The sequence below is a fragment of the Salvia splendens genome, chromosome 15 (assembly GCF_004379255.2).
Source record: "Salvia splendens isolate huo1 chromosome 15, SspV2, whole genome shotgun sequence".
Taxonomy (NCBI): domain Eukaryota; kingdom Viridiplantae; phylum Streptophyta; class Magnoliopsida; order Lamiales; family Lamiaceae; genus Salvia; species Salvia splendens.
This window is the reverse complement of record NC_056046.1, coordinates 18383306-18398208: the sequence shown is the minus strand read 5'-3', so window position 1 is coordinate 18398208 and position 14903 is coordinate 18383306. Positions and strand designations below refer to the sequence as shown.

Genomic DNA, 14903 nt, shown 5'->3' with positions numbered 1-14903 from the left:
TATCCACCGATTCACGTATTAGCTATTCATTAAAAGTAGAAACATGCCACAAGTGAATCTAAACAATTGGTAATCATTACGCAATGATTAAAAGTTGGGGAATTAAATGGAAAGAGAAAACAACACATATTCTCTCCAAATTACGCAGCGCATGCATTCGCCGATCTTCGTCGTTAAGTTTATTCAATCAAAAATAAACAACAAAAACGCACATCGAATAAAATTATGCATTCAAGCAATTCCAATAACATGAAATTAATCCACATAATCAGAGCTAAAAATTGGCTCTGATACCAATTGTTGGGGTTTGGAGCCCCTTGCACAGCGGAAGTTATGCATTCACAAATAAATCATAATCACAGATCTATTTGACCGATTATGAGATCAATTAACTACATGTTAAACAAAAAATTGCATCCAAGAACGCACATAATACATGTAAAAGGAATTAAAACCTAAAACATGAATTCCTACGGTTTAGAATTACCGATCTGATTCTCCAAAGAATCGTCGATTGCTTGCGCCTTCTCCACGTGATATTCTTCGTACTCAACCACGAACCTTCTAATCTGTATCCCGAACTCAGAATCCGACCCTTGGGTGGGCAAAGCTTGTCAGAATCGAAAAGGGCTTGATTAGAAAGGAGACAGAATATCAGTTTTCTCAAAAACTGTTTTTTCGTCCACTCCCACGGGGGAGCACGAAAATTAACACTTAATTATCATCGAATCTCCTTTCTAGTCTCCTTTTATATAGAGTTATGATGGGCCAGATTAGGGATCCATGGAGGTTGGACTTGGGCAAACCTGTTGGACTTTTACTAATTAAATTGAGCCCCAATTTAATACAAGTCAAATAGAATATTATTATCATCCACTATAGTATAATAATATTGACTGTCCGTCCAATCCCAAATTACGAGTAATCCGGGCTTTACCTCTTTAATTTATTATTTCCCGTATTTAAGATATAAATATCCATTAATTAATTTAAGTCTGCTATTTGACTTTAATTAATTACTATCTTTTTCCAAGAGTTGTATAGTTCAAAATCTTTATTTATTATTCTGGAATAAATTCCAACCGGTCGGGTTTCTGAATAATAAAACCTTTTTCGAACACATCTTGAGGATATTATCAAACTGGACTCACCCAGCACACGATTTATTGCAATAACAATACTAGCACCTCTAGACATTGATCACCACTATCCAAGATACCAGGATTCTTGGATTGCGAAAAATCCGCACCATTTGATAAATCAAAGTAGTGCATAATCAATATCGTATGCTCAATGTTATGTCAACAATGATTAAGAAATAACAATCACCGAGACCTCGTCTTTTAGTAAATAGCAAGAAAGACTTATCTCAACTGTTAGATCCTTCAGTGTTTTACCACACCAGTGTCGTTTATTTCCAAAGGTAAGGAAACATGCAGACTGACACTGCAACCTTTCACGATAGGTAGCCAAAGCCTATCTAGGTTGTGAAATTATTTTTCTCTTCTACAAAGAACCGACTGCCTCACCTTCTGTGAACGTCGTTCACGATCAGTCTACTATGTAGAAGAATTAGACTTATTTGCTTCTTATACATTTAAATGTTCGAGATACATCTTATAAATGCACAAGCAAACATCAATGCGATAAAATTAATTCTTCTCGCCTTGGGTTAAAAGTGGATTGTAGAATTTATTGTATACAAGCAATTCTATCCGTGCAACAAGCTCGAAATATGCTTTTCAGTATACCAATCCTAACACCGCCTATGAAGCCTATCTCGCCGCCGCTGCCCCCGCCCCTCCTCCTCGACCAACGAGATCAAATCACTGCTACATCCCTCGTGACCGGGAGGGAGCCCACGAAAGGCTCGTTGCCGACTATTTTTCTGACGAGCCGCGGTTTCCGGCAGATTACTTACAGCGCCGTTTCCGCATGTCAAAACGGTTGTTTATGCGTATTGTCAACACATTGTCCGCCCGTGTTGAATACTTCCAATCACGTAGAGACGCAACCGGTCGGTAAAGTCTCTCGGCGTTGCAGAAGTGTACTTGTGCCCTCCGACAACTTGCTACTTGGCAAACGACTGACCTCTTCAACGAGTATTTGCATGTGGGTGAGTCAACTGGAATCCTATGCCTTAAAAATTTTTGCGTCGGCATTCGTTCTGCTTTCGGTGAGGAATTCCTTCGGGCACCCACCACCGAAGATTTTCAACGGTTGCCTCATCTTCATGAAACAGTCCACGGATTTCCCGGTATTCTTGGCAGCATTGACTGCATGCATTGGAAGTGGAAGAATTACCCGAATGCTTGGAAGAGGCAACACTTAAGCGGGCACAAAGGCGGTGCCCAACGCTTATCCTTGAAGCGGTCACCGACTACCGCCTATGGATTTGGCATGCATATTTCGTTGTTGTCGGATCCAACAACGACTTGAACGTGCTCTATTCTTCACAACTCTTCAATGATGTTTTGAATGGTGTAGCACCGGTGATCGACTTCACCGTCAAAGGAAATTCATACCACATGGGGTACTATCTCGCCGATGGTATCTACCCAAGGTGGCCGACTTTTGTGAAGACGCTCAACAATCCGCAAGACCCGAAATGGGTTCTTTATTCACAACGTCAAGAGGCTGCTCGGAAATACGTCGAAAGAGCTTTTGGGGTCCTTCAAGCTCGATTCAACATTGTGAAGACCTTGGCTCGACTGTGGTACACAAAGAATATTGCCAACATCATTTATACGTGTATTATCTTGCACAACATGATTATAGTTAACGATGGACCGAGGGCGGCTAACTTTTACGACGAGGATGAAGCCGTAAGCTCAACCGCAAGGTCTCCCCCACGCCGAGGTGTACATACGAAGTTGCGCGAGAGGTTCGAAACAAGAAACACAATGTGCGATACTAAAACCCACATTGAGCTACAAGAAGACATAATCCAACACATTTGGGCGAAATCCGGTCACGAGTAGTGGTTTTTTAAATTTTATGAATTTAATTATGTAATTTTAAGTTTTAGGACGTTAATTATGTAATTTTAAATTTTTAGGATTTTAATTATGTAATTTTTAATTTTTTAGTAATTTGTAATAGTATTTCGGGTGTTTTTAATACATTTTTATATTGTGGAAATGTTTTTATTTAAATTGAATAATAGAATGGTGGGACCCTTGAGCATGCTCTTGCGGAAGAACATGTATATGTGTGTTGTGCTCTTGCCAAAGAGCATGTAGTAAAAGTGAGTCCGTGCCCACTTCCATGCTCTTGCCAAAGAGCATGGACATGGATGTTCTAAAGTCCAAGATAGATAATTAAAGCTATTCATAATCGTATTAATATTTAAGATAATAAAATGTAGTACTATATGGTAATTATTAAAAATTGAGATATTTAATATGGCACGTTTTATTTGCAGTAGTAATATTTATTGTTGTATAAAATTAAATGTTAGGTTGCAAACTCGTTCCAATTTGAAATTTTTCGGAAGTGGCCTGAAAAACAAATTTGTATGACTGAGCATTGTCCAAAATGAGTAACACTCCTTCAAAGTAATGGAAGTCCAACATTAAAGTTGAGCATTTCTTATGAAATAAAATTAATAATTATATATTCACCGACACCAAAACACCATATTTCAAAGTTGCAGTTTTATATGGTCCTTGCAACTATAAATTATTAATTTGTTATCCTTTAAAGTAGTAACATATTGTTGTGCAGTAACTAACTATAATAATAATAAAAATATCATAAATAAGAAAAATAAAAATGAAAAAAGTTACAAATACTTGAAATATTCAATATGATTGCATATGTATGAGTTTTTCATATTTCCCCTCATTACTTTACTTTGTAAAATCAAGTAATGTAATTTAAAGATAGAGACAAATTAATGGGCTGTGCTACAAAAATGAAATTCATTTTTATGGACTAATTAAAATAGAGAAATAATACTATTAATTGTGGTATGAATTAGCTTCACATGTGTTATTATCTTAGTAATTGCCATCGAATTGATTTGCAATCAATACTGATTGAAATTTGCCTTTATTAATTATGGAATAGATTTATAACCGAAAAAAATATAATAAATAACTAACGTACACCTCAAATCTTAAATATTTCATTAAATCTTTTTTGTTTCAAACTATATCAAATCCAGTGAAATTAGCACTAAGAGTGAATTGGTGAGTGTTCATCTTTAGAGTGTCCACAATGGTGGCCCTTGAAGGCCACCATTCGTGGCTCTCATGTGGCTTCCGTAATGATAAAGTCAAAAAAACTATCAAAAATAACAAGGGCCACCAAATGTGGCCCTCTTTAAAAAAAATTAATTTGTTTATTTTTTTAATATTATTTTTTAATTTAAGTCTAATAAATTTTATTAGTTTTAAATTTATGATATTTATAAATTTAATTAAAGTAAAATAATGTGGATTGTAAATTAGAAAATTCACAACCTAGAAAAAATGGGAGTAACAAGGTTTTGGAACTCTAGATCTACCGCTTGTTGGAATTGTTCATCGTCGGAATCCATAATTGCAAGGTTAAATTGAAGTTGGAAGGGAAGATTGGAGGAAAATGGGAGTAAAATGGAGTTGGAAAATGGAGTGGAAATGTAGTATATTTATGCACAAAATTTCAAAAATTAAAAAAAAAAAAAAAAATAATTTCCGCGGGCCCAGCCGCGATTCTCGGCGCTTGCAATGGGAGGGCCGCGGCTCACACGGCTCAGCCGCGTGAAGGCCGCGGCCGCGGCTCAGCCACGCTTCTCGCCTCTCCGCCCCGGCTCTCGGCCTTTGCAATGGGGAGCCGCGCGCCGAGCCGCGGGCTGCGGCTCCCCCATTGTGGACACCCTTAGACGAGGATATATTTATTTATTTAATACAATAATGGTTTATTAAATAAAATAATTAAGTCCAATTTAATTACGCAACTGCAATCGATAAAATCGGTATCATCTTCCTCCCTTTCTCCTCCGATTGATTTTTCTCTACACAGTCAGACTAAGAGTCCTCAAAAAGCAAAATTTATCCAGAAAATGGCGGCTGCTCTCCGCGCTCTCATGCTCTCTCACTCCCCTCCACTTGACGCTTTGGTCGTTCCTTCCGAAGATTATCACCAGGTCTCTCTCTGACCGCACACACTTCTACGTTCTGATTTGGTTATTGATTCATGTATCTCTCTGTTTATCATGCGCAATTAACTGGATGATCAATTTTCCTCTGGTATGATTTCGACGTTGACTGTATAACATGATTGGCAGAGCGAATACGTATCCGCGAGGGACAAACGGGCGAATTCGTGTCTGGTTTCACCGGAAGCGCTGGTATGTTACTGTTTTGGATATGTTCTTATCGGTTATTGCCTCCTTGAGACTTGAGTTTTTCTCAATTCGCTCTGTTTCCTTTATTTTGATTCGATCGAGAGTGAAATACATAGTTCTGTTTTCAATTTGGATTTCTTCATTTTTTGGTCTACCTTGTGCATTTGGTTTGATGAGGGTGATTCTTCATACCTGATTATTAAACTGATTGTTATTGCTTTTCACCAAATACGACACAAGCTATTAATCCGCTGTGATTGTTCTCAATTTCCTTCAATTATGTGAACAAGTACTTTCTTGGATTAGAACTACTAATCAGAATCGATTTTGTTTTTTAGTACATTGCTGATTCAGGTAAGAATATCGGCAGATGGTACTACTATTATTTTGTGCTATAATACAGTAGCACATGCCAGTTGTGTATTTATTTGCAAATAATTATAGTTTGTTTGGTTCTAAGTTCTAACAAAGTACATTGGTTCTTAAATGATGTGTACAGGATTGGCACTTATAACAGCAAACGGGGCTTTACTTTGGACAGATGGAAGGTATTTTTTGCAGGCAGAACAGCAGCTTACAAATGAGTGGAAGCTCATGCCTTCAGGAGAAGACCCTGCTGTTGATGTCTGGATGGCTGATGTGAGATTCCTGTGTGATTTGTTGATTTGATAAATTTGTTTTAGTATGATATGCATGTTTGATGTGAAAGTTGAAATCGCATTCCTATATGACTCCCATCAAGCAAGCACATTTTGCAGCACAGTAATCTGAATAATCTTATCTTAACCATTTTGTAATACATAAAGGAAGAATATCTATGCTTCAAAACTCATCTTCAGAACTGCCAGTCCGCAACAGGAGGGCATTGGGAAGTACTTTCCCATCTCCATTGACATTCATAACTGTTACATAATTCATTTGTAAAATCATCACGAAATATATGGACACTGCATTTTTGTCCATTTTACTGAATTTGTAACTTTTTTATTCTTCTTTTTAATTGGTAATAGATCATTATAGTATTATACAAATTGACCATTTTCTGTCAATTCTGTGACAAATATTTTATTGCGGTTTCTGCTCCTTTTTTGTTTGTAAATCATCCTCATTGATCCAAATAACTGAACCTTGATATGTTGTACTAGAATCTGCCAACTGATGCTGCTATTGGTATTGATCCTTGGTGCATATCAGTTGATACTGCACATAAGTGGGAGCGTGCTTTTGCTAAGAAGCAACAAAAATTGATCCAAACGACTACTAACTTGGTAGATGAAGTTTGGACTAGTCGACCCCCACCTGAGGCAAATCCTGTTGTTGTGCACCCAATTAAGTTTCCTGGTTCTTCTCTTGAAGATAAGCTTAAGCAGTTGAGGGAAGAGCTTCGGCAAGAAAAAGCCCGTGCTATAGTACTTTCTGCATTGGATGAGGCAAGCTCATGCAGTTTGGCCATATTGGGTGTTCAGCATTTACTTTTATTCTATGTACTGTTAGAATCATACGTTTCTAATTTTTCTGTAATTATGTAGGTAGCATGGCTGTTAAATGTTCGTGGGTCTGATGTTTCCTATTCTCCTGTTGTTCATGCATTTGCTATAGTCACGTCAACTGCAGCTTTCTTTTACGTTGACAAACGAAAGGTGTCTTCTGAGGTTAGAATGCATACGGTTTGAGTAATACTTCGTCCTCTTCATATTTAGTTTTCTTCGCCTCAAGTTCTAGAAAATTATGATCTGCAGGTGGGGTCTTATATGGAGAAAAATAGTATTGAGTTGCGTGATTACAGTGAAGTGAGCTCCGATGCAGTGTTACTTGCATCTGACCAGCTTATGCCTGCCAAGAAAGCTAAAGATATGGTAAGTGATGCCACAGAGACGGGTTCTGGTGGTATCAATACTTCTGTAGAAGAGAAAAGCAATGACCTCATATGGGTTGATCCTGGGACGTGTTGCTTTGCTTTGTATTCAAAACTGAACCAGGATAAAGTTTTCCTGCAACCCTCTCCTTTTGCCCTTGCAAAATCCCTTAAGGTATTTTGTTCTCTCTGAGATACCCAAGCTTTTATTACCTTTCTGTAATTTTCCCATTAGTACCATGATATGTGGTATGCTGTGTTATCTTTTTTACAGAATGCATGTAATATCTTTAGCTCCATTGTTCACTGTTCATCATACTTTCGTCTCCCAGAGTCATTTCTGAAGAATTAACTAGCCATGTGTATAGGCTGATTATTATATGTTCACAAATTTGAGATACTTGCAAGTAATAGTTGAATGATTGTCACCAACCACCATTCGGCTGTGAAGTTCACAATTATAAATTAAAAAGATGGGATATGCAAAGTTAATGCAGGTTTTAGATATCTACTTTCCAAGTTACTCAGTTGTTCTCCCTGCTATTTTTTATTTTTCTTGGAATAGCATTTGACCTTATTTGACTTATTTTTACTCAATAGGTTAGTGGTAGTTAAGCATCCTTTAGAGCTTGAGGTTTAGTTGTGCGAAAAATGATTCTTTATATTCCATGCACCTTAATAAGTTTCTTAAAGTCTGAACTTTTTATTGTTTAAAATTATGTGAGAAAAAAAGTGTCTGTCTTCATTTACTTAACTGAATTGTTGTATGAAGCTTTGTCCTCATGAATCTACTTATTGGAATTCTTATTCATGCAGAATCCTGTTGAGATACAAGGACTGAGAATGCACATATACGTGATGGGGCAGCTGTGGTACAATATCTTATTTGGCTGGATAAACAGGTACAAAAATTACTACGTGAAATTGGATATTAAGACTATTTCATTTCTTGCTGGATTCATTCTACTTTTTAGTTTCACTTTAGCTAAACGCCCTCCAAGTGTCTAGTTTCAAAATTGGGAATGGTACTAGATTCCTTTATATGGTTGCTAGCCCTTGATAAAATGTTTCCCGAAGCTCTTTATCTAGATGATATATTTGTTTAAGCCGAGTCTGGTAATCTGTATTGAGTTGACAGTTGTGTCAGAAATAAGAATCATTTCTTTGAATATGTATATCTCCTTTATTCAATTAATGGATTGGAATATATCTTTAAGAATTATGTTTTGACAGGAAAGATCAGTTTTACTTTTCTTTATACTTAGATGCAGGAAATTTATGGAGCATCTGGTTACATTATCGACAGCGAGGTCAACGATAAGAATTTTTTCACATGTGTTTGTACCTTTGCATTCCTCACATGGTAAATGATATACTATACTGTTGAAATTGTTTCCCTCAAGTCATCTCTCTAGTAATTAGTGTTATTTTAGGTACTTTTTCTCAACCTTATTTGAGTTCCAAAAACTGGCTGGGTGTCATGAAGTTCACCTGTGGGAACTCTCGGTGACTGACCTTGTAATGCCCATTATTCAATAATCATGAAGCTGTTAATCTTAATTTGTAGTATTACGATAGGAACATAAGAGTGTATAACTAAACTGAAACGAATCCTAGCACATTTGAAACACAAGCTAGAGCTTGAGTGGAATAAACTAGCTGAAGTACTACCTTTAGTTGTATGTGGTGAGCTCAAGATGGAGTTATGCTCCACACAGCTTGGTAATGTTGATCTATAGAAATATTTCTTGTTTAGTAGGCAACAAAGAGGAATAATATGAGAAGATTAAATTATCATGTATCATACTTCCTCCATCCCTTAAAAATAGACCACATTTCCCATTTTGGGATGTCCCTTAAAAATAAACCAATTCTACTTAAGGAAACTTTTTTCTCATTAATGAGGTGGGTCTCATTCTCCACTAACAATACTCCAATCACTTTTTCTTTCTATCTCTCTTACTTTATCAATTGTGCATTAAAACCGTGCAGTTTCAAATGTTGTCTATTTTTTAGGGACGGAGGGAGTACACAATAAAAATTATACTTCCTCCGTTTTTTAAAAATAGCAACTATTTCCATTTTGGGCCGTTCCTAAAAAATAGAAACTTTAGAATCTTTCTATTTTTCTTCCTCTCTACTTTCACTACTTTTTCTCTTCTTCTCTCTTACTGTACTCATTTTTCTTTTCATCTCTCTTACTTTACAATTTTTCTCACTTACTTACCAATTGTGTATTAAAACATGTATCGTTTCAAATGTTTCTATTTTTTTAATACAGATGGAGTACTATATATAGTATGGGTCTTAAATTATTCTTGTGTTATTTTCTACATTCCTAAGTAATACTCCCTCCGTCCGCCATTAGGAGTGTCATTTATTGGCAACACGGGTTTTAAGAAATGTTAAGAAAAGTGGGTGGAAAAAAGTTAGTGGAATATGAGTCTCGTTTGTATATGGAGTATTAGTTTTAATGAAATGTGAGCGGAATGAGTTATTGGAATGTGAGATCCTATTACTATTTATAGTAAAAGTGAACCGGGGGACTCCTATTCGCGGACGGACTAAAATGGAAAAACGGGACTCCTATTCGTGGACGGAGGGAGTATCATCTTTTTTCCGCACACGTCTATAAAACATGTAGTCAACATGAAATATCTGATCAAAAGTTATCTTTATTGCAAAAATTGTTGCATTCTCAGCAGAATATAGTTGAATTATGAGAGTTTCGTCTCAGGTTCAGGATCTACTAACTTCTTCTTGGAATATGTACATTTAGAACTGCATAGACACTAACTTTTCAACATAATAACTATTCTTTTTAATTATGTTTTTATCTTGATGAAGGAGAACAACAAAACTCACTGAGGTGTCTGTAAGTGATAAACTCGAGGAATTCCGTGCATCTAAAGAGGTATGATTAACTATCTTTTAAGAAGGCATCATTAATGAATCTTTCAGTATAATTTCTTTGCTCAACGACATAGAAAGCTCATGTCTGAAGACATGAGCTTTGAGTCCCACTAGTAAGTTCTTTGAATACAGGAAAAGTAGATGAAGAAGAGATTGATAAAGTGGGAGTAATATCTTGATAAAGTATCTTTTACAAACAAAAATATGGATCCAAAATATGTAAATGGGATTTTAGTCACATAATAAATACTTTAGTTATTTGCAAAAGTCGTCAAAAACCGATTAGTTATCCTGATATCAATTTGAATACTAGATTGTAGAAGTTGAGAATCTGAATAACTTTCCTCAGTAACTACATTTTTATTTAATTGACAGCATTTTAGGGGTTTGAGTTTTCCAACCATCTCATCAGTTGGCCCAAATGGTGCATTCATCCACTATAATCCAGAGCTGGAAACATGTGCCGAACTAGACCCCAATCAGATGTACCTTTGTGATTCAGGAGCACAGGTGCATCACCTGCCTTCTCAGTTTCTCATGCTTTTCTTTTAGTCCTTTCTGCATCTTTATTTACTAACACTAATATCTGATTCTCCTCTTTTTTGCTACATGTACTAATATTGATCTTATTTGTATTTAAAGTATCTAGATGGAACAACTGACATTACCCGGACTGTCCATTTTGGAAAACCTACTTCACATGAGAAAGCCTGTTATACCGCGGTATGCAGTGTGCTCCTTCATAAATCCTCATGTACTTTAAGAACAAATTAATTTGGATTTCATAGTGTTCACATGTTTGTGGTGGATTGAGGTAATAATATTCCTTGCAATGCAGACTAAACATGTACTGCCTCTCTGTTCAGTACTTTGTGACAAGAAAATGAGTGATTGGCTAATCATAGGTGTTGAGTTAAGCAAGCAAGTTAAGTTAAGTTTGAGCAATATTTTTAGGTGGTGATCGGTTTCCTAGATAAAATAGTATATAATTTAGGATTAAGTTGTTAGATTATTTAGTAGGAGGGGGTTGGCTATGACTAATTATCACATGACTATCCATCTAGGATTAAGTCATGAGATGCAATCTCATGAACCAAACATAATACAAATTTAATCATGGGATATAATCTTGCAAACCGAACACCCCCTTAGGGAACTAAAATTATCTGCATGAAGTTAATCTAATAAGACTAGAGGTACAACTGTACTCGCTTAGAAAATTCACGAGCCTATATAGTTAGAAATTCTAGAATTCTATGTGCTCTTAAAAATTAAGAGAAGAGAAGGTTCACAATGTTTTGTCATTGGTATTGGAAAACCCACAACCATGCTTTAGCTCAGTTTTTAATGAATTACAAATACAGAAATTTTGCTATTATATTGAAAAATATTAATTTGAATTCATTTTTTGCTCTCTAATAATTGTAGGTTCTTAAGGGCCACATTGGCCTGGGAAATGCTCGATTTCCAAGCGGAACCACTGGTAAATATTTTATTCATTGGCTATAGATTTTTGTTGTTTATCTTGTTTTGAATACTACCTGTGAGCAGTGAGCTTCATGATGTTTGGATTGGACTAGGATTCTTGCTTATGAACTGTTATGAGATACAAAGTCAGTCTTTGAGTTGCTTTTGGCTTTGGTGAAATTATGACAAGAACTGAGTATGTTTCAGGATGTTTGGATTGGACTATGATTCTTGCTTATGAACTGAGTATGTTTCAGGATGTTTGGATTGGACTATGATTCTTGTTTATGAACTGTTATGAGATACAAATTCAGTGTTTGAGTTGCTTTTGGCTTTGGTGAAATTATGACAAGAACTCTTTATGTCACTGTTATTTTTTCCAGGTCATGTACTTGATGTTCTTGCACGTGTTCCTTTGTGGAAGTATGGTCTTGACTACAGGCATGGCACTGGTCATGGGATAGGCTCTTACCTAAATGTTCATGAAGGTACAGTCAAGTATCTGTATCATGTCCCATTTAATAGAGAGATACTAAATTCTCTCTAAAACCTACATCTTTATGACTTTCTCAAAATGGACGTCTCACATAGCAAATGCGCAGTTGTAGTCTTGTAGATAGAATTTCCATCATCTAAAAACCAACAAGCATATAATAGTCTAATAACTAGTGTACATTTAATAAGTTATGCACAGTCCTACTAAAGATCCATAACTTTGTATCATTGGGATAATTGTAATATACAGTAACTTATAAAACCTACCTAAAATTATATGAATACACTTCCTTGAAATTTTGCAACACTGGCTAATCGTTAGTAATGTAGTAGGTCCTTCTTGGTATGATGCAACGGAATGAGGGTGGAATAGAATGAACGTAGGAACGGAATGAAGATATAAATGAAATGACAAGTCCTTTGCATTTCCATTCCATTATACCAAGTAAAGGAATGGAATAGAGGTAGGATTCACCATTCCATTCCCTCATCCGTTCCAGACTTCCATCATACCAAGAAGGACCTTAGTAATACTCTCTATCCACTCAAACCACAACTACCAACCATTTTCTTATAGCCTGTGCAAATCAAATGTGCTGTGTACTTTTGTGGGTGGAGTGAGTAACAGACATATTATGACGGATGGTTTGGTTATAAGATAATTTTATCCAGTTTCGTCATGTTACTACTACTAATTATACTTATTCTATCTATTTTAGTACTTCTAATATCCATCTTAGGTATTAATAATTCTTTTATCTCACATCATCATTCTATTCAACTATAACTACTCTTGCATACCTTAAGGTGTGCAAATATATGCATTTTGTAATGTGATGATATTGAACTATTCGTATGACAACTCTGGAAATGTTTCCCCCTGTTTTTTTGAACAATGTAGACAAAGAAACTGTCAGACTTTTCTGTTGTTACTTCACAAACCTATTTGTACTTTATTTTTCAATATTCGCGAGCCTAATGCATTTTTCATAGAAATTGATGTAATTTGAAACATTCCTATATATCTGCTTACATTGTGCAATTAACTAAAATACAGTTGTGCTGCATCAATTGGTATTAGAAGTACTAAAATAAAGATTCGATTATATCGTGTAACCTAATTCACCAATTTTTCTTTATGTAGGACCTCATCAAATCAGTTTCAGGCCACCTGCTCGGCATGTGCCATTACAATCTTCAATGACTCTGACAGATGTTATTTTCTCGATAACTAGCTTTATCAATTTTTCTAAAAATGTCTCGATCTAAAACAGTCATTTTCCTTTGTTGACTTTTAACTTGGTTTTGCAGAACCCGGTTATTACGAGGATGGAAACTTTGGCATAAGGTTGGAAAACGTTCTTCTAGTAAAAGAAGCAGATACAAAATTCAATTTTGGTGACAAGGGTTACTTGTCTTTAGAGCATATTACATGGGTAAGTTTCCATCTACATATACCAGATAAACTTCGATGCATCTGAACTCTGTTTAAACTCATGAAAGCTAGGAATGTGGTCAGTGTAGTGCTAAGAGAGGTTTGTCCATACAACAATTAGAATCCATCCCTCGTGTTCATCTGCTTGTTTCTAGAGAGAAGTTACAGTTTGTTGATTGAAGGAAAACGTGGCGATAGACTAAATCTAAATCTTTATGCGGAGATACTATAAGAAAATAAACAGACAACAATGGTTGTAGCCTACCTCGACTATAGCAAGTCCATCCTAGTCCCAATATTTAGCACGTAGTCCTTGTTTGCCTCCTCTAGTTTGCCTATTTCATTCTAAAGCAACTTCACTCGTAGTAGAGAGAAGATTTAATCTTCTAAAATTATTTTAGGATGTGTGTCCCAATCGATAAAAAGTTAAGAAGGAAGTGAATTGAGTTAGGCTATAGGGATCCTGCTTAAAGTTGTTAATGGAAATTCTTAGTTGAATCTTGTGTTCCTGGTTGGCTATACTGACAAATGATACCTTATTGAATCAGGCACCATATCAAACAAAGTTGATCGATACGAGCCTCCTCGTGCCTGAAGAAGTCGAATGGCTGTACAGCTACCAAGGCCATGGATGGTTTCACATTCTGATTCTGTTTAGAGGTGAGTTTGGAAGTGAATAGAAATAATACTTATTGGCAATTTGTCTGAAGGTGGATACAAGTAACAAAATACTGTAGAGGCGGGAATGGAGACCGAAGTAGTTAATTATTAAAGGCAAACCTTATTTTCATTACTGCCTCCACTTTACAGGCAGCTTCATTCATTATCATGTTTTGCAGAAATGCTTTTGCATTTACGTTCTTGAATCAAGATTGAATTATACTTACAAAATTGAATCAAGAATGGCGTTTTTTTATTAGAAATTGGACACACCACAAGAAAGGTTATCCATTTCATTTAAATTCTGAATGGATGGCATCATATATGTTCACAACGGATTTTAATACACAATTGGCGGAGTAAGAGAGAAATATTCATTTGTTTTATGTCGATCTAGGTATTATGACATGGTGTGAAAATTTATATTGGGTGGGTAAATAATGCCGGTGCCCGGTGTCAGCGAGTGCATACGATCACATTTTCAAACGGATTCATTGTGTTGAACAAAAGTGTTTCGTACGATAAGCTTGTGGCTTTAATTTGTGATAGAATTGGTATAAACATGTATGATCATACAATTCAAATTATATGGAAACGTACTATATGTATGTATGTCAATGATGTTTGATAGCATGCGTACATGTCAAATTGAAGTGTTCATTGAGTATTTTGTGATTACTCAACACCATAGCCGGTTCATACAATGAAGTATTTAAAGAAAAAGTGACAGATGTGGAGACTATCGT

General features: G+C 35.8%; 1 pseudogene; it reads left to right on the top strand.

Moving 5' to 3' along the window:
- Nucleotides 1-4937: 4937 nt before the first annotated feature.
- On the top strand, nucleotides 4938-14320 carry LOC121768184 (annotated as a pseudogene).
- Nucleotides 14321-14903: the final 583 nt, after the last annotated feature.